The sequence below is a fragment of the Molothrus aeneus genome, chromosome 4 (genome assembly GCF_037042795.1).
Source record: "Molothrus aeneus isolate 106 chromosome 4, BPBGC_Maene_1.0, whole genome shotgun sequence".
Classification (NCBI taxonomy): domain Eukaryota; kingdom Metazoa; phylum Chordata; class Aves; order Passeriformes; family Icteridae; genus Molothrus; species Molothrus aeneus.
In genome coordinates this window covers 41,047,891-41,067,235 of record NC_089649.1, presented here as the reverse complement: position 1 = coordinate 41,067,235, position 19,345 = coordinate 41,047,891, and the positions used below count along the sequence as shown (strand labels likewise).

General features: G+C 41.1%; 1 protein-coding gene across 2 annotated transcripts in view; it reads right to left on the bottom strand.

Annotated features, from left to right (window-relative positions):
- Nucleotides 1-19,345, bottom strand: part of STOX2 (storkhead box 2) — a 145,053-nt gene that overhangs the window by 28,187 nt on the left and 97,521 nt on the right. The gene's annotated exons all lie outside the window — the stretch shown is intronic.

The window sequence follows — 19,345 nt, the reverse complement described above, 5'->3', positions numbered from 1 at the left end:
AATTTTTGTGTTCCCTGAAAGGCCTCCTTCCAGCAAATCTTCCTTCAGCTTTACAGAATTTTTGCCTTCACTGGAACTGCAGCATCAGCCACAACACCTCTATTGAATCCAACTTGACATTTACAATGTTTTGGGTCCCCTAGGATTGTCCTTCAGCAACTCTGGTTGTCTACTAAGTACACACCCACTTTACAGCAACAAAACCCATCCCATGAAAAAAAATTTAAAAAGTGAATTAGAACAAGCACTTATTGAAAGTAAAAACAACAGTTCTGATCTCCTTCCCCTTTGCACCAGACAACTGCCATGCAAAGCTAAATGGGCTCATGCATGCAGCACTGTTTTCACAGACACGCACAAGTTCTTGCTGCAGCAGTCTTGCAACTAACAGCAAAGTTAAAACACTGGCAGAAGAAAGCTAAAGGTAATACTGCAGCCTAAATAGCTTTTCTCTCTACCAAATTTCTGTAGCACTTGAATCCATATTATATGCTCAGGACCAACTCAAGTATTCTGAACAGACTAATACAACTGCAAGCTCTTTCAGTGAGACAATTCCTCTAGTATGTGTGATGCCTATAGATACCTGGAATGCACCAAGCACGCATAGACATCTTGTGTGCATGCACCTAGGCATGCCTTTACTCAAATTCCTCAGTTTACAGCACTGTTACACAGCCCTTTAAGCAGTATTAACAACAAGAAATACCTGATACCTCAAGCATAGCAGAGAGCAAAAGTGAGAGACCAGCAGTGGGGAAAATATAAATGAGAATGTTTAGAAGAGCTGAAGTTGATGGACAAACCAGTGCTGCCATCATCAGTGATGTCACAGGACATGGCCTCACAGGAAGAAGCCCTAGCCAAAATCCCACATGCACTCCCCAACCAGGGCAGATGCTCTGTTCCCCCATTCCACATCTCCCCCCGTAGCACGACGGAGGTTGGTACTAAAACAAAAGCTGCCTTACTGATAGGATACAGCACAAATACACCACATGCTTCTCTCTGTATAACTCCATGCATGCATGTGCATCCAAACAGACCAGTACAAAATGCAGTATAGCTTAACATCAATCTTCATCACACACGGAGGAAGCAGATGATGTAAAAATCCCAATTTCTTTGTTTGCACACACTCCTTTGTCAAACTCTACATTAGCTTGCATGTATCCTTCAGTCTTCCCAAGCTGGGGCCTGGGATTCCCCTCCTTTGCCACAGCCCTTTCCCGATCACTAGAGGGAAACTCAAGAGAAGGAAAGGAATATGCTAAAATGGGGATACACACACACAGACCCACACACATGGTAACACATGAGAGAAAATAAAAAAGCTTAAAAAAGAACATGCTCAAAAGAAGCCAAGGAGGTTATCAAGAGTGCAAGTCCATCTTGCCTGTACCAGTTACCCAAATTTCAGAGGCTAAAATCAGCTATCAGTGCTCAGCAACTGTAGCTGCAGAGACCATAATCATCTACCAGAGGATTATAGAATATTCTGAGTTGGAAGGGACCCACAATGATCATCAAGTCCAACACTAGTAAACAGCTCATAAACAGACCAAACCTGCAACCTTGGTGTTTTTAGAACCATGTTCCAACCAACTGAGCTAATTTCAATGTTGGTCATCATGATCAGCTCCACAAGAAGGAATTTCACAAAGCAGGAACCACCCAGACACTACACTAGGAACACAGCCCAGGAATCCTGTGGTCTCAGAAGAAACCAGATTGAGGAACATCAGAAAGATACCAACTTACACTTCCATTTCTTTAGGAAATCTCTTAATGCAAGAAATTCTGACATATTAGTGCTCCACTAACAACTTACTTGCAGTATGCTAATAAGTTCCGCTTGACTTACCTGAACAAATCTCCTGGTTCTTTAAGAAATCACAAGAGGAAACATGATCAGGGTATTAAGTTCACTAAGATCTCAATAAGTAAAGCCCATCTGTTTCTGTGCTAGCTGTCTAGGAGCTAAATATCCTTCTTTTTTTTTTTTCTTACTCCTGCTGCTTACACGCCAGTTTATTAGCAGAGAACACACCTACACTGCAGATCTCAGTGCATTGGCCTTTAAAAATCACACTCTTCTAGAGTTCTTTTCTATGTCTGCCCTTCCTGTCCCTTTAATCCTGTTAGAGGACTCCTCTACATTTACTCTAACTTACGTAATTTTCCTTTAAAAGCAACAACCAGCATTCTACACCATATTCTAGTGTTCCAGCTAACCTCCCACCTGCATGGGAAATTGCAATTTCCTTACTTTTAGTAGAAATACCCTACTTTATACCCTGCTTTTTTCCCCACAGCTGTATTTTATTGGGGGCTCACTGCCACCCTACAACTGAGCAAGCAGTTCCAGTTAACCTTTTTATGCTGACTGCAAGTGAGTTTGAAGCAAATATTTCTAGGTTTGACTCCCAAGACCACGATCTTCAACAGCTCGCTCTGTGGATATGATTAAGGATCTTTGATCATCCCGTTTTTCTCAGCTGTTAGCCATTTTTAAGCATCTCTGCTTACCGCATTCTAAAATAGAATCTCAAAACCTAGGACCAAAAACAAACAATGCTTTAAGTGTTACCTAATGCAGGACAGAATCATTATCCAGTGTGACACTTGCTAATACAACCAGCCAGGAAACAGCATTTGAATGAAAACATCAAGTCTTAACGGGAGAACCAAGGCAACCAACGTCCCTCCCTCAAAAAGCCCACTAGGTAAAACAATTGTGTCTTTTTAGAATTCAACTACTAAATGAGTCTTCTTTAAATTATAGCTCACTGGAAAGTATGTGATATTTTAAACCACACAGAAGAATTCTGTAACATATATGTTGTCATTAGGACCACAAAATGAGATAAGAGGAGGGTTTGGGGCTTTTTCATAGAAAATCTGCTACTATCAAATTAATTTGACTCATGTTAATGCTATATTGTAATCAACCATACCAACACCCCACTCCCTCAAAAACAAAGCCTGCCTGTTCTCTGGCAGCAAACAGCAAATGAAAGGAAAGATAGAAGCATTTTAAAAACCTGACACTAGAGGAGGTTTGGCAAGAGAGAGTAAGCAAATGAGAAACAAAAGAAAGAAAACCCAACAAAGATAAACCTAGATGTTTTCTTATAGAAATTTTAAAAACACAGATAAAAATGCTCCTTTCCAAACACTTCTGAAAGCACAAAACACAGTTGTTGAAGGTCTTAACAAGATGTTCTTCACTATCCTCTTCAGTTTAGCCAGAACACATGCAGTATGGCTGGAGATGCTGCAGCAAACATTCAGCAAGAATCTAGTCAGCAGAAAAAATTCTTGAAAGGTGAAGTGATAATTAGCAACACAACCCGAAGACATAGTGCACTCTCTCTCATTTATATTGACTGCTGTAACCATTAAAAGATTTTCAGCCCAAAGACAGTACTGTAGTGGTTACAGCTTTTCAAACCAATAGTGATGACTGGCAGATAACATCAGGTTAAAATAAGAACCTGCAACACTGAACACAAGTCCCATGGTACTGCAGCAGCCTTTAACAGCCCAGTTTTTCCTGGCTAGGAGAGAACTGATGAAAAGGCCAGGCATGGAATCAATTAACTTAGTGCCGAAGTGCTTTTAAAAAGAAAAGGTTAGATGCTCCAAAGACTTAGCAGTTGAGAGTTTACTGGGTCATTTTTTCCCTGTAGTTGAGAGTAGAGTTTTCAATATGGCTGGAGTACCTTTAAGAAGATGTACTTTAAAGTGAAATTGAAATATTTTACACCTCAATACATGAAGAAGCTGTATTAGTATATTCTGCCCCTATGCTCTACCTGCACGAGGTAGATGCAATGACCCCTGCTTCCCACAGTGGTTCGAAATTCTTTCAAATTGTGTCCTTTGGTCTCACCTGTGTGGGGATTAGCTGTGAGGATGGGAACAAAGGAAATGCCATGGCACAACAGTTCAGCAACTCACCAAATCTGCTGCCTGCCTCATGCTCATCAATCATTTTATAGAGGAAGCATTAGAAATCCAACTGCACACATTACCACTACTGTATACTGCACCTTAAAGGGAAATGCCTGTGTTTCAGAAACAGTTGAGATCCTCAGGGACTGGCATATTTTGACTTTTTATCCCAATGAGTATAACTATCAGCAAATGCAGCAACCAAAACCTACCTCCCCAAATAAATGACCTGGAACCAGGGGTTCCCACAATTAAACAACTCACTGGATGAAGTATTTCCTCCTGTCCATTTCACAAATCTTTTACTTTTGAATTTTACTGAGCACTTATTTACAGGAAGCAGTAAACTAAAACCTACAACAGACATTTTACTACTTTTTAAACAGCAATACATCTCTACCTGCTGCTCTACCATTTAAAAATGAAATCTCAGAAATCTGAAAATTGCCTTGTACAGGAGCCATAAAACCATAGTATCCAAAAGGATAAAATTACCAATTTCACAGAGCAACCTCTCTTGTATGACTTCTTGCTTACCTCCTCATTTATAGCCGTAAGTTTAGACTTTTAATTACCACTCCTGACTCATCTAACGCATTCACCGTCTCCAGCAACACGCAGAAACCATGCTCCTAAAAAAGCACAAAACTTAACCAATTTAAGCACTATTTTGTCAGTGCCCACTGCACTGCTTTATCCTACAGTGCTGATGTCACTACTCTGCAGAATTGCTCAGCTGTTTCACTCAGCTGTCGCTAGTCTCTTCAGAAATCCTCCTCAGCAGTCTTAATGAACCTGAACAACTGCAATCTGACAGACAGGGTTACCACTTCATTATACATTCCATCCTTCAGATTTTTTGTATAGCTATTAAACCCCAAACATTTGGTATTGATCCCTGCTGCACAAAGCACCATTAACCATTTACAGGGCCCAGAAGGGGCCATCCTTCTTTTTTCTCTTCTCCACACTAAACTGAGCTTGACAAGACTCTTCTTTTGGACTTCCACCAAGCATTTATAAAGCACTAGAGCGTGGAGTTCTTGTGCTCCCTGAGTGTCGCTATGACCCAGTTTTCTGAAAGATGAGAGCACATAAAAATAGTTGTCTCTTTGCCCTCTTATTCAGTATAGAGACACCTAAACTAGGATATCAAGGCTAGATTCCTGAGATGATCTCAGGAGCTGATGATGATCTCACCTTCAACTGAACTTAACCAAAAGGCTAGCAAAAGGAGAAGCAAGATAATTTCTTTAACAAATTTCACAAGCAAACATAGGACACAGTGAGAAAAAAATAATGTATCAAAAAAGGTTGAGATCAAAGCATAGAGGATACATAAACCCAAACTCTGAATTACTACATTTTACGCCATAGCAAGATAGTTATTTTCTAACACACATTAAAACAACAAAATAAGTCTTTCCTTATATCTTGTCACCATGTTGTAATTTCTTACTCTCGGCCATTAAGAAAAAACTCCTTATAGTTACCATCGTGTTCTTTCACCAAGCAATCTCCACAGGCAGTACTTTAACTCACCCAGATCTGAGGGCCTGAGGGCACTCCCTACTTAGGTGAAAACCTAAGTTAGGTTTTAGTTAGGTCAGAACCAGAGCTTGAGAAGGCTCTCTGCTGCAAAAGCACTTCTGATTATCAGTAAACATGGCACTGCACATGGTGAAGGGGATGGTACATGCTCCTCTCTCACCTGGCCACTCCCTTTGTGAGGCTGGAACTGCAGCACAGACCAGCCCTCAGACACTTCTACAGGGGATGCACTTTTTGAAACCCCTGCTGTTCTTCCTATCTGACTAGCTACAAGCTTTAGAGAGTTGATACAGAGGCTACCTAAGGAAAAACCTAGGCTATAAAGATTGAATTAGCAGCAGAAGACGACAGGAGAGAAAAACAAGAAACAGTATAAGAAAGAAAGAACACAGGAAGGTTAAAAGGAAATGTGAGGAATGAGCTGATTTTTGTTTTATTCCTAAAGCAGATAATGCAGCATATGAGATGTTACTTCTGAAAGAAGACTTGTTAAAATAATCTAAATGCTTAGCAGGGCTAAATGGATGCAGAAATAATAACCAAATGTTAAAAAATAAAATTAGTACCTCCAGCTGTAGGAAGGCTGGGGAAAAAATAAGGATCTACAGGATTGCTGGAATAAGCAAAGTCAGAACGGCTGTGTGTATCAGTGAAGAAATAAGTGAACAAAGGACAGTTGTTTTGTGACAGCTGATCTGCATGTGCTTTGCATCCACTTGGTGCTTGCCTTTGTTTTGTTTTCTGGGCTGACCTTCACCCCATGCCACACAAAGGATTCAGAGAAAGCCTCCACTCAAAGTCTCAATTAAAAGCCCGAAAGAACAAATGTTATCTTGTGCTGCAGACCCAAGCCCGAGCCCAGGTGCCAATGACCCAGGAAAGGCAGCATCCCCAGCAGAGCACCAAGCACCTGCCAAGGGTACCTACATATTACTACACTGCCTTGGAAAGAGCCCTCCTCCCCTCCCAGTGCCTGGAACAGGCAGAATAGCTAAAAAGAAACATTTAGCTTCATATCCAAAAAGCTGCTTCTAAGCTTTTATGATGAAAGATCAAAGCTAGTGGAAGGGTGGGAGCTTACAGGACAGTAAAAAAAGTTGAGAGTAAATTAGTAGTGTGCATGCTAATAAGACACACATACAACATCACTAAGGGAGCATGTTAATGGTTTGGGTAGTTTGAACAGAAACACGTGAAAGCAGTTCAGCATGTCATCACCAATACTGTCTTTAGAAGTGTTCTGCTGCATTCTGAGCAGCTCTTAAAAACACACATGCACGTGTAGTTTCATAAAAAGATGGTGTAATCCACAAGAACTTGAAAATGTGAGGCTACCCAAAGGGTGTCCTGCATGGTCTGCAAAGCCTATGCATAATGCATGAGAATTTTTGCTTTAAACTGTGGTATTTCATTTCTGGTACTGCATTTGACTGAGTTATTCCAACATGGATTTGTTATGCAGTATCCAGTTTGATACAAGCTCGGAACATAATTTGAAGAACACCTGTGTAACGGGGATAAGATGGAAAATGACCTCAGGACTTTGGTCTAAAAGACTAATTTACTGTCAGAACCATCTTGGTGTAACTATACCTACATAAATAGCCATTTATTTTGGAGTAAGAGTATTTTGTTTAACCTGATTTAGTTTGTAAAACTTCCAGAAGTTTTATCAATGGGGTTGGTAGTACATGCACAATCCTGCTAAATTCATCTGCATGACCTGTTGTATCATGCACAAAAAGGTGAAAGTTAAAAATGGAATAAACAATAGTAAAAATAAAATACTAATTTTGTTACAGGCAAGCATATATCTTCCTGTTGTTCAATCATATGATCATGACGCATTCAAAAACTAAATGTTTAAACAAAGGAATTAACTTTCGACTAGTATTTTTTTTCTGGGTTCTGATAGCTTCAGTCTTCAAGAGTACATAACCATTGACATTTAGAGTTGCAAGTACTATTTCTGTAAAATCTTCCTGTTACAGGAAAAGGCAGAGATAGTAAGGGAGGCAAATGTGGCTTCTATTGCCATATGTTGTTTCTAATAGTTGCAGCTTGAGTTTCAAACCTGATGTGGGTTTTCATTTCCCTTTATCTCCATTGAGTGCTGCTGTACTATCAGTACTTCTTAAAATCAAGACTTACTAAGAGTGCCTAATTTTAGGCACTCATTTCTGGAACATGGCACAGAAGCTTACACTCAAATGTAAAAAGAATCCAGGCATGTAAGGTATCTGGAAATACCTGAAAGTCTTGGACACTTCTCCTTCATACTTCAGTTTACAAACAAGAGCCTAAAAGTCTACTTTAGGGCATAGAGGTTTGTATGTGATTTACATGTCTTTTGCCTTGCTCCTGATAAACATTTTTTGATGGAAGTTTTGATGTAATTAGTGTTTCCAAGAAAAGTTTGGGGGTTACAAAATTATATTCTTAAGGTACACAGAGTAAGTAGTTCTTGCTTTAGAGAGTACAGTTCTGGTGTTCTTCATATCTTTGGAGACTGAGGATACAAAAGCTGAGTGCAGCTTCCCAGTGACAGTTTTCTTCCTGATAACATCTTCCAAGGGCAAAAATAACCTTGAAAACATAATCACCGCATATTTTCCCCTCTCACACTGCCTCTGATTGTCTCATTCATCACCTAGGTAGACAGACATTATGCAGTTCTGTTTGCCAGATACTGCTCCTTAGGAAGCACTTGCACAATACCAAAAGGATATAAACTGCCCCCAGGCCTCCAGAGTGGGTCATCTTCAACTATGGCTTCCATCAACAGTGAAGTCACAGTGTTGGCTTTCTGATATCACAGCATTCTCTGTAGCAACAGCCTATGAGGTCACAAATAAAGGATTATCACTTTGTTGCAGGATTAAGGGAACTAAGAAGCTGGTCTGTCAGAAGATGGGTTTTACTCCAAATAATGGGCATTAAGAGAATGCTGAAAATAAATGGGTTGTAAATTGTCTTTGTCTGGCATGTACCCTTTTTTCAATAATACTGTAAAATAAGATATTGCTTTCATTAACAGCTCCTAAGTAATGGAATAAACTGCAGGCTACCTCCTGAGCTATTACATGGGAGATGAATTCTGAAACTTTTATACCTTTGGACTCCTCAGTCATTTGATTTTGCAAGCATAGACATCAGTCAGACCACTCTCCTCAAGGGTCTGCTAGTTAGTTTATTCATAAGTGTTCAAAGCTAGTAATAAGTTTCAGAAAGTGACTAGAAAAAAAATACAAAAGGAAGTCTAGAAATATCTGCTTGGGGAAGGAGGGATAAAAGGAAGGGTGATACCAGGTGACAACAGACACCTACATTATTCACAGAAATCCTATGGCCCATGCATGCCTACAGATGCAGATTTTTCCCATATTTTTGAATTACTCACTTTTCTAGACGCCTGGCAACTCAGGCTGCCTGATGTCTGGAAACTAGCTACTATATGCATACAGTCTAATCTCACATGAGCAGCAGGTCCAACACATCAGGTGTACTATGTATGCATAATTTATCCCTCAGGGACTGTCCCAGATTTTAAGATTAAGATCTAAAAGTCCTAGAACAGACTGGCTCACAATCTTCAGTCTGACCTGTGGTGCAAGCAATTGTACAGTGTGAGAGTATCTTGCAACTTCAGGAAGAATCTTTACTAAGGCCCTACAGGAGCTGGAGGGGGAGATTCTTCCAGCACTATGAGTGTAGGCACTAATACCAATTTCTGTTCTAGAACTGGAAGAAAACATTGGACAGATTTGCAGTAGCTGATCGAGGCTTTACCTGGAGTCTCACCCATCAGTCTGGAAAATTTATACTTCTATTTTGCAGCAGGACAGCTATTAAAAACGTTGAGAAAAAACAACACAGACGACTGACGAGATGCTTCAGTGTACTTTAAATAGGCTTTGAAATTTTGCAACCTATTTAAAAGCGTTGTTTCTTTTGCCCTCCAGCACTAGCAATAAAGAACCTCAAAGGAAGTGCTTAGGTAGACCAGACTTACTCGCTTTGCCACTAAGCTCTGCAGCTTCCTAGGGCTGAGCCGTGCCGTGAGACACGATCCCCGCGCTCAGCCGCACCGAGCGCTGCCAGCGCCGGGGGCGCCGCGGCCGCCTCCGTGCACCGGAACGCTGCAGAGCCGCTGGGCCGCTACCGGCACCGGCACCTGCCAGCGCCCCGCTGCAGCCAGGCCAGGCTAATGCCGAGCACCGGGCAAGGCACCATCCGCGCCTGCCGGGGGAAGCGCTGCCCCGCCGGTACAGCCCGCCCGCCGGTACGGGCGGGAGCGCGGCGCAGCCTCACAGCGCCCCGCGCTGCTGACGAAGCTTTTATCGCGCAGCAAAGCGGGCAACCGAGCCGAATGGGCAAGGACCGCCCATGCCAGCCCGGCGGCTCCCCGGTACCGGGACGCGGCACCTACCGAGCGGTACCTACCGAGCGGCACCTCCGGCAGCGGCCAGGCGCGACTGCCCGCCCTCCGCCGCGGCAACGCGGGGCCCGGCCCCCACAGCTCCCATCCCGAACCCATCCCCGAAAGCTGCCAACGCTTCAGGGCCCCGAAACACGGAGAAAAAGCAATATGCGCCTAGTCGGAAGATGGGACGTTACTCCCACCCTTGCGCGACATTTTCAACCAAAAGCCAGCAGAGTGTTCTCCCCTAGCAAAGGCCACCCACGCCCCAGCCATTTTGGATGCATGAGCAACTCCCACAGGACATGCAACCCCCTGCGTGCTGCTGCTGCTGCTTCAGAACGGCCAAAATCCCAGACAGGGAGAACTCGGAAACTAAAATAAAAGAAGGGAGGTTTTCTTTGGCCTGGAGGTCGTGGGGCTTTCTGTTTTTGTTCGAGGTTGTCGATCTTACATGATTGTAAAGCAGATTTCCATCCGATTCATCTACAAGCACTCACAAGAAACCCTGGGGTTGGTAATCTAAAAAAGCAGGACAAAGGGACAAAAACCCCTCTGCCTCCCTGAGGGCAGTGATGTGATGGGATGTGTGCTGCTGATGCCAGAAATAAATCTGAACAGCCACTGCGATTAAACCCACCTCCCACTTCAAAAGTACTTCAAAATACCCATCAAGTATTCTATGCAACTTTCCAATTCAACACGGCTTCAGGACTGATCCAAGGTTTTTGCTGTTTTGTTTTTAGAGTTTAAGGGGGTCAAAGGACCAACAGCAAAATGCTCCTCTCTGGCTGCTATTGAGTAGAATCTGAATCTGAACTTGTGCAAAAATTTCAGCTGATTAGTCACCTATATTTAGAAGTTACTGTCTGAAAGGGCAACCATAATGGAAACGTTTTTGCACAAGAAGTGTAGAAAGACCCACTGCCTCTATTTTTAATGGATGCAGAAGGTTCTATGACCAAAATATGGTTTGTCAAAACAGTGATCAGCACACATGCTGAAAACCACAGCTATAGAGCAAATCGAAAGCTAAATCAAACCACATTGTCCATCTCTCTTGGCTTCATCAAAAGCAAGCAGGAGAATAAGTTCATGAAGGCAAATCACAGGGTAACAATAGGTGCCTGCTGTGGATCCTGAGCATGAATTTGAACTTTCTCTGAACCTGGGCTGAGGGCTTTCTTCACAAGAGTAAATGCACATCTTGGTTTTTAGGGCTGGTATATCTTATGGTCCTCAGGCATCAGCAACATGCACAGCCTAACCACACCTAGCTGATGGATATTTACAGGAAAGCTAAAGCAGTAGTCACAGTAATTCGGTGTTTGGGACACAGCTGGGCAAACACTGGTAAGACACAAGAGGTGTCTGCAGCGTGCTGTGGTCAAGAATCAGCACCATGACCTCATCTGCCTCCAGCACTCGCACAGAGGGACCGGAGATCAGATTGGCAGCCTATTAACCACTCATTCAGCTTGAATTTCAATATTCCTCTTTTTATAAGCTCATCCATTGTTTTAATTACTTAAGGAAGATGTCCAATTTGTGCTTTAGTGCACACATGCTTTAATTCCAAACTTTGACATACAAACTATTACTGGAGATGAGGTGAACTAAACAGAAACTTTCCACTTGAACAATGGATGAAAGAGATCAAGAAGGTAACTCAGCAGAGTAATATCAATTTTGAAAGGCAATTCCCAACGCCTCCAAGCAAGACTGAGAACTACTGGATGGAAGCATAAGTGCTAGGATCTCCCTCACCCTGCAACTACACACTGGAAATGGCAACTACACACTGGAAATGCACACACAATACCCACAGGACCACTGGCACTGCCCTTTCATAATAAATGAAGAGCTGAGTGGAAAAAACCAACCAACCAACCCCTCTATAAATCAAATTTCCCCATGCCAGGCAGTATAAAAAAGCAAGAGCAGGTGATTCCTATGATCATGCAACCTCTGGCATACAGGAAATCCCAGGCCAAGACTCAGCACAGAAGCTACAAGTGAAGACAGTGCAAAGTTGCTTTAAGGAGCCATATGACCATACTGTGCTGAAACATTTTCTAGCCTGTACATCAATTTCACATAGTATTGCTTTGGCTTTTCTATTTGCCAATAATCTCCAAGACCTTTACATCCTGGCAATTGTATTTCCTTCATTAATGCCACTGACATCCACTGCTTTCTCTACAAGTCAAATATGAGGAAATGGTTCTTTGGTGGATGACAACAGCTCTGTCTGGCATTGTACAAGATCTGGATGACTGGTACTGCCTGAAGGACTTTTCAACTGAGCTCAGACAGAGCCAACGTATTTCAGATACAATGGTTATCTGTGAGGCCATGGAAGCAGTAAGATCACTTTCTCCTTGCAAGCTTCAGCTTAACATACTCATCGATTACTGTTATTTTAAAATTTCTTTTGGAAAAAGAAAAAAAAAATGCTCAAAATTATTTTATCAGTTTTGGTGTTTGACCTTGGGACCAACCATCTACCTTCAGTTATTAAACATTTATGATTCCCTTTTCCCTCAAATACAGGAGGAAAAATGTGGCAATCAACTAGGGAGGACAAGCTGACTGACAGTAGCTTACAGCTAAACTAGCAACTGCTCAACCAAATTGTACCATCCACAGAAGATATGCCATGAATATTAGCTTGAGGATGATAAGCCTATAATTAATAGCCATAATTTTTATTGGCACATCTTGTTTGTATTTCAAGAAAATAACAAAATAATCTGATGGTCACATATTTCTGCAGTATCTGAAAGCACAGAATCCCTTAGCTTTCTCCACACAGTTTCTGTTAACTGAAACCCTGGAATTATCTAATTACTATCTCCATATATAGGATTTGCCCAGATACTAAAATTCTGAAGCTGTAAGCTTACAGGTGTTTTTGCTCTTTTCTCCTTCACTGCTAAATAGGAAAGATTATGGCAAAGATTAACTAGACTAGGCACTCAATTTGTTCCAACTTCTTACCCCTCTCAGATGCTGGTTTAAAAATGTCAACCTGAACTGAACCAATGATCATCAAGTAAATTAGTTACAGCATGAACCAAATTTGAGACCCCACACTTACCAGTAAGGACTCCAGGAGTTTCTCAAACAGCAGACCTGGATTCTTCCAACCACCAGGAAAAGCTCCAGGACAGATCTAGCACACTCTACACTACTAACTCCTGCAGGCTACTTTAGTTCCTAAACAGCACCAGGAAAACAGCTTTGATTCAAAAGCAAGGGATGGTCAAGATGTTGGAAAGCTACTCAAGACATCTGTGCAGCATTCAGTGCTGTGAGTGGAATTAACAGAAATGTATCTGCATCAGTTTTTGTAGTCTGTGTTGAACACTGTGGTTCAGCAGTTACTTGGCTCACATTAACAGAGCTGACCAGGTCAGAGAGAGCTCTGGCCTGCCTATACAGCTCCTATTACATGCCATATCCTAGATATATGTTTGCCCTCCTTAAACTTCATTTATTTTGAAATTTTAAGTGTCTATAAAACCTTATTGAATAGTTTATGCAAAATGGTATCTCCCATGCCAGAAATCTTTCATTTATAAGAGAGTAATAGGGTTAAACAGGAAATAAAAAGACCAAACATACCCATCCTTGAAACACTCACATCAATGTATGACGGAAATTATGTACTTGTCTGTGCTAAAACCTGACAAGAAAATCTGGAAAATAATGTTGGATATCATAATCACTACTTCAGATGGCCTGAGGAATCCATCACCATGCTGGTGGTATTCTGTGGTACTTCTTCTTTGTCCACAGGAAATTGAAAGCCCTTGCACAGATAAGTCATCATTTGTCAAAGCATTTATCATAGATGCCCAACTGCACAACAGAGCTATCTATCCTAAAGGCTATCTATCCATTGCTGTCCTCATCCAGGCCAGGACAGCCCCCATTTATGCTTGATTTGCTCTCATGAGTTAGTTTGGGGAGCTAACCTAGCAGAAGGCTACTCCTGCCAAAAAAAAAACCAAAAAAACCCAAAAAAACAAAAAAGAAAGAAACAAACAAAAAACCCCATTGTATGCCAAACTCCAACTGGGTGCCCTGTCTGTTAAGACAGAGGAGATCCTGTCTCAGGGCAAAGTAGGAGGCAGCCTGCACAGGCAGTAGAGCCTCCTGCTCTCAGAGCTGGCAGTTATGGGTAAGAACTGCTCAGTTATCACAAAATTGCACAGTAATATGGCCACTCATCACTAAAATGACTGACACAGTCACCATCCTGACAGCAGGTCCATGTGACAGCTGGAATTTTCAAAGGGCTTTAAAAAGGCTTACAAAATTCCATTCATTTTCATGGCATCCGGGTTCAGGTCTATCAGCACTGGTTTCAACTACAAAGAGCAAGTTTTGCAAAAGCAAGCTTTGTTTGTCATATCCAGCAGACCATCAAGATTTAAAGTATGGACATGCAGCTGGAATAAACAAGGAAATAAGTAGCAAGCACACTTTCCAAGAATATGTTTAAAAATAGTGCTGTTCTTACAGAAACAGCATGTACCCATTTTCATCAGTAGTTCCAAAGATCTGGTAAAAACCATCACTTGCAATAACTGAGCTTCCCAAGGAATATGGTCTATTAGACATCAGATTTTGACCATTCTAGTGGAATATAACATGCAGAATACAGGAAGGATCCTGCATTTCTCCATCCACTGCTGCAATATCTTCCCAAAACACAGATGACATAGTCACAAAGAATGGCAGACATCCTACTGTGTAGAATACAATTCCACTGATATTAAATTGTATTAGAAAACCATACTTTTTTACATATTAATTTTAGAAAGAGGGAGAAATATTTTGACAAATGTCAGAACTTCCTGTTACGGCATTCCTGCAAGAAATGTTTCTTTCTCTCCCTTTAAATTAGTTTGTTCTAAAAGACTGCATTAGGTAGAGCAATATTTAAAACATTTAAACAGTCAAATTTGAAACAAACCAGTCTGATCCTGCTGGAATTAAGTGTTCTATGTGATCTAAAAATACTGGGGTTTGGATTTTCTTACACATGAAATCTGTCTACTTTGGAGCTCTGTTTCAAATCAGAAAACAATTTCCTTAGAATCCCAAAACCTCCACAAAATAGAGCCTCTGTCTACTAGTCAACAGTATGCAAGCTTCAAATTTTACAAAACAAGTTTCAACATATGTCCTTACAAGAACATCCAGTATCATGTATTTCCTCATGTGAAACTTGAGAATCTTAACACATTCGTTTAAAATGAAAACTTTCATTTAGTCTGAGCTGGATTGAAGTGTTTTTGCCTTGTTCTGTATCTCAATCTGTGTGAGATTAATTTATCTTGTGAACACAAGTCTTGATTGACTCGCATGTGTTTATAAATATGTATGTACAATTCAGAGTAGGAAAGCAGGAACAGCATTACATCAGCCTCAACACCTGCACCATGTTGACTGAAGCAGAGAAGACTGTCTATTGTTTCTCCTCCTTATTAATGTCTGCCTTCCCAGCCTTGCAAATGCCTTACTGCTCCGCCAGTAACATAAATCATGCTGACTCTCTCTAACTTGCAATTTCCACTGTGACTGGAGAGGCAGGTCTTGAAAGAAAAAAAAAATAAACAAAACCCCAACAATAATCAGTGAAAATATCTAACAAATATTCTAATGATTTTTATAATGACATTTGCCCCAAGTGCCCATTTGTGTGGAAAATGTTTAAATTGCTTCATTTAAAAAAAGTCTACAGTCCTAAGGGAGCTTTTAGAATTATATACAAAACATTTTCATACAGATGGAGGGCATTAAGTACTTCATGCATGCAAGAAGGAGAAAAAAAAGCTTGAAGAAATGTTACAAGAAGAAAGCAGAATATTTTAAGTCTGAGACAGAGATCTTGTTCATCACACTCACACAGAAAACAAGCTGAAAAGAAACCAAAAGGAAACAGCTGACATACTATGGAACAGATTCTCTCCAAAAACTTACTCAGCATCTAATGTGACCGTCTAAACAATCCTTCTTCTCAGTTAAAATGTAAACCTTAAAAAATACCTAATTTTACACCACAGAAGTTTGCTACTCTTTAAGCTGAGCTATGCATTTAGGCAGAACAAATGGTAAGGATCCAAGTCAGCCAGCACTGGGGGAGACACTCACCATGCGTCACCCAGAAAACAGCAGCTTCAGCAAACAGCAAATCCAGACTGGAGCTGAGACCATGACAGCAGTGAGTGATGGCAGAGTCTTTTAAGAGGAACAGTGGGGACAAAATTTGGTTTTAAAATTGATCACTTATGGAAAGGTTTAACGGTCACCTGCAGCAGTTGCAAGAGGTGGGACTCAAAGACCCCAAGTGCATCTATCTTCAGAATCAGGCCCCTACCAGAAGGCAGCTGTGGGAAGGATGCTAGTTGGAAAAGCATCTGAATACCTGGAAAACAGGCTACAAAGGAGCAAGCATTAAGACAAACCCCTGCAGGGCAGCAGGACTGCTTTGAAAATATTTTTTTGGAATTTCCATCTTGATTCTGAAGTGATAACATCATGCCACAAGCAAAGGAACCAGAATGGCAATGTTGTCTAGAGCATGATTTCATCCTCCCCACCTTTCAAGTTGCTTATTGGCTCAGAAGGACACTGACAAGCTTAGCAGCACAGGCTTGCTGCTGGAAGAATGTGAAGCTAGCAGGGTTTTTCAGGTCAGGCTGGAGCTAGTACAATGCTGCAGATTAAGCAACTTCCGTGAATGAGGTGGGAGTCTCAGGAGCAGACAATTTGCTCCTGGGAAGAAGATTTGGGGCACCTAACCAAGCATTTAGGTAGGAAGGGACTGCCAGCTCTCAGTTTGTTCCTACTTTGATGCTCAAGGGATCTGAAAGGGTAACCTTTCTGGAAGTGAACAAATCATACTGAGCAAAGCATTCTGTATTGCCCATTTCTAAAGTATACAAAAATACCCTGGAAAAACAAGTTTTGGTTGCATGGCAAAAGTTCCCAAACTGTTTTAAAGATCTGCTGTGGTTTTGTCTTAAAGCTCATCAATGCTCAAAGCCCATGAAAAGCTGTCATTTTCTCACTGCTTGAGAGCATACCAAATAGCAATTATACACAAGCATTGTGAAAAGAAGATCCAACTGGTGGACAGGTTCTTGAAACCTGAACACAACATTCAGACATTTTTCTGTAATTTCTGTGATCCTATGCCTGAGGTCTGCTGTCAACAGTAGATTATCCAGAAGTCTTTCTATTGCCTCTTATTGGAGCCCAGATCCTTAATAGCATCATTTAATATTCATTATCTATTACCAATATGTAAAAGAGACAAGTCCTGTGACATAATTCCTGCCTGTCACAAAGTGAAGCACCTAACACCAGCTGTTTTAAATGTCAATTTAATGATAAATAGTGTCTCACAAAACAAGGCAGACATACCACTGGAAATGTCCCCATGTTCCAAATGCCTCTCTTGTATTGGATGCATCATTCTCGTAACCTTGCAACAGTCAGGGCTATTCATTAACCAGCTATTAGCTGAAAAAAATAAAATGTCCATTAAAAAGCAGCACCAACTTTCTGAAAGTGCAGTAAACTGAGACACAGGTAAACTTTCAGAAGCAGAAAAGGATTTAGGCTAGCAACTTCATCCTGAACCTCTGCTTTATCTAACGGGAATTTGTACTTTTGTAGAAAGTTGCCACAATAATCCAGGTAAATTCTGAGCACGTGAAAAGGAAAAAAAACAGGAAAAAAAATTATGATCCTTCAGGAATACCCCAGATGCTGCCATGCAACCTCTTCAGAAAGAGAATTCCTTATATTAGGAGTTGATTTTGTACCCCCTGCTATTATAAACTCAAAGGATGCACACAATAATATATGGGTGAAAGTGATTTAAAATGTGTTTCTAATAATGCCTGAATAAAGATCTGCTTCTGGAATTATTCACACAAACTATTTCCGTTTCTTAAAGCCATTATCCCTATTCTTTGACTAACCCCCTCTGCACCTCTTTCAAAAGAAGAAAAAAACAAAACAAAAAAAAAAAACAAAGCAAAACCCAACAAAACCAAAAAAACAGAAAACAATTTAAATGTTTTGATGTGACAAATGCCAGACTCCAAAGCTCATAAATGTGCTCGAACAATGCATTTGAAACTCTCATCCCAGCATCTTGCATCTTCAAATAATCTCCTGAGCTCATTCAAAATGCAAGCACTTTAAATGTACAAACATGGAAAGAACCTTCCAGCTCTTGTAAAGAAGATAATGAATCACAAAGTTAACTTTTTACTTTCAAGATGACTCTCAATCATTGCTTCCGTGAGTTCACTTTCAGCCTCACCCTGTGCTGATCCTGGCATGTTCTGCTCCAGAACACACAGAGAGATCAGAAAAGCTCTGCTTAAGATTCAGAAAGAAGATAAAAAGTACAGGTAACTAGAAGTGTGCTCTATCCTGCCTGAAAGGATGAGGGGAGGGCTGATAGTGATGGGGGACAGCAAAAGAGCACACAAGAGCACACATGATATAATAAAGGGAAACGCTCTTCCAGAATGAGATGGAAAATGAAGGAAGCAGGAGTAGAGGGGGAGCAGGAAGGGATCTAAACAGTTATGAAGAAAAAATAAAGACAGTTTTTAAACTCATGAGAGAAAAAACATCTACAGCTTTACGGAAATGGATGTAATTTTTAAAATTTAAGCTGAAAGGCAAAAAACCAAAAGATTTAAAGTAAAAGGTGAGAGAGAGACCTATCCTGAGCAGGTTTCCAGTAGATGCTGACACCATGCATTATGAAGCCCTGAATTTTTAAGGGGAAGGTGTCTGGAAAATGATTTTCCTTCAAAGCAAACTGAATCTATGATCAGCGCAGACCTACAAGCCAACAAGCATCAGCACCCTTGGCTACCCAGACCAAAGAGACAGAACTAACAAGCTCTTCAGCTGGCTGTGGGAATGAAGGGATGGCCCTCTGTGGATGGCCATGTGAACCACTGCTAAACAGGCATCCTGAACACATTTTCCAAGCATGTTTGGATACAGGCCTCTGCTGCTGGCCTGGATAATGGCAGGACTGGAAGCAGAGTGGAATCTACAGCCTCCAAATGCTGCTCAGCACTGCTAATCACAGGATAACCTGACAGTGTGGAGAGGAAGAATTTCTGCTCAGTTTACAGCAGAAGTCAGAATTCCTCCCAGGCAGCAGCACCTTCACTTCATTCCCACAACCCACTACCCAAAGCTGATTCTCAAAAACTTTTTTGGAGATTGGAGGTTTGGTCATTTTCAGGTTTTTGTTTGTTGGTTTGGAGGGGGTGGGTGAGGTTTGGGGGCTGTAGGATTGTTTTGAGGGGTTTTTAATATTGTATTTTTCTTTCTTGGTCAACTATCAGGGTGTAATTAAGGTTC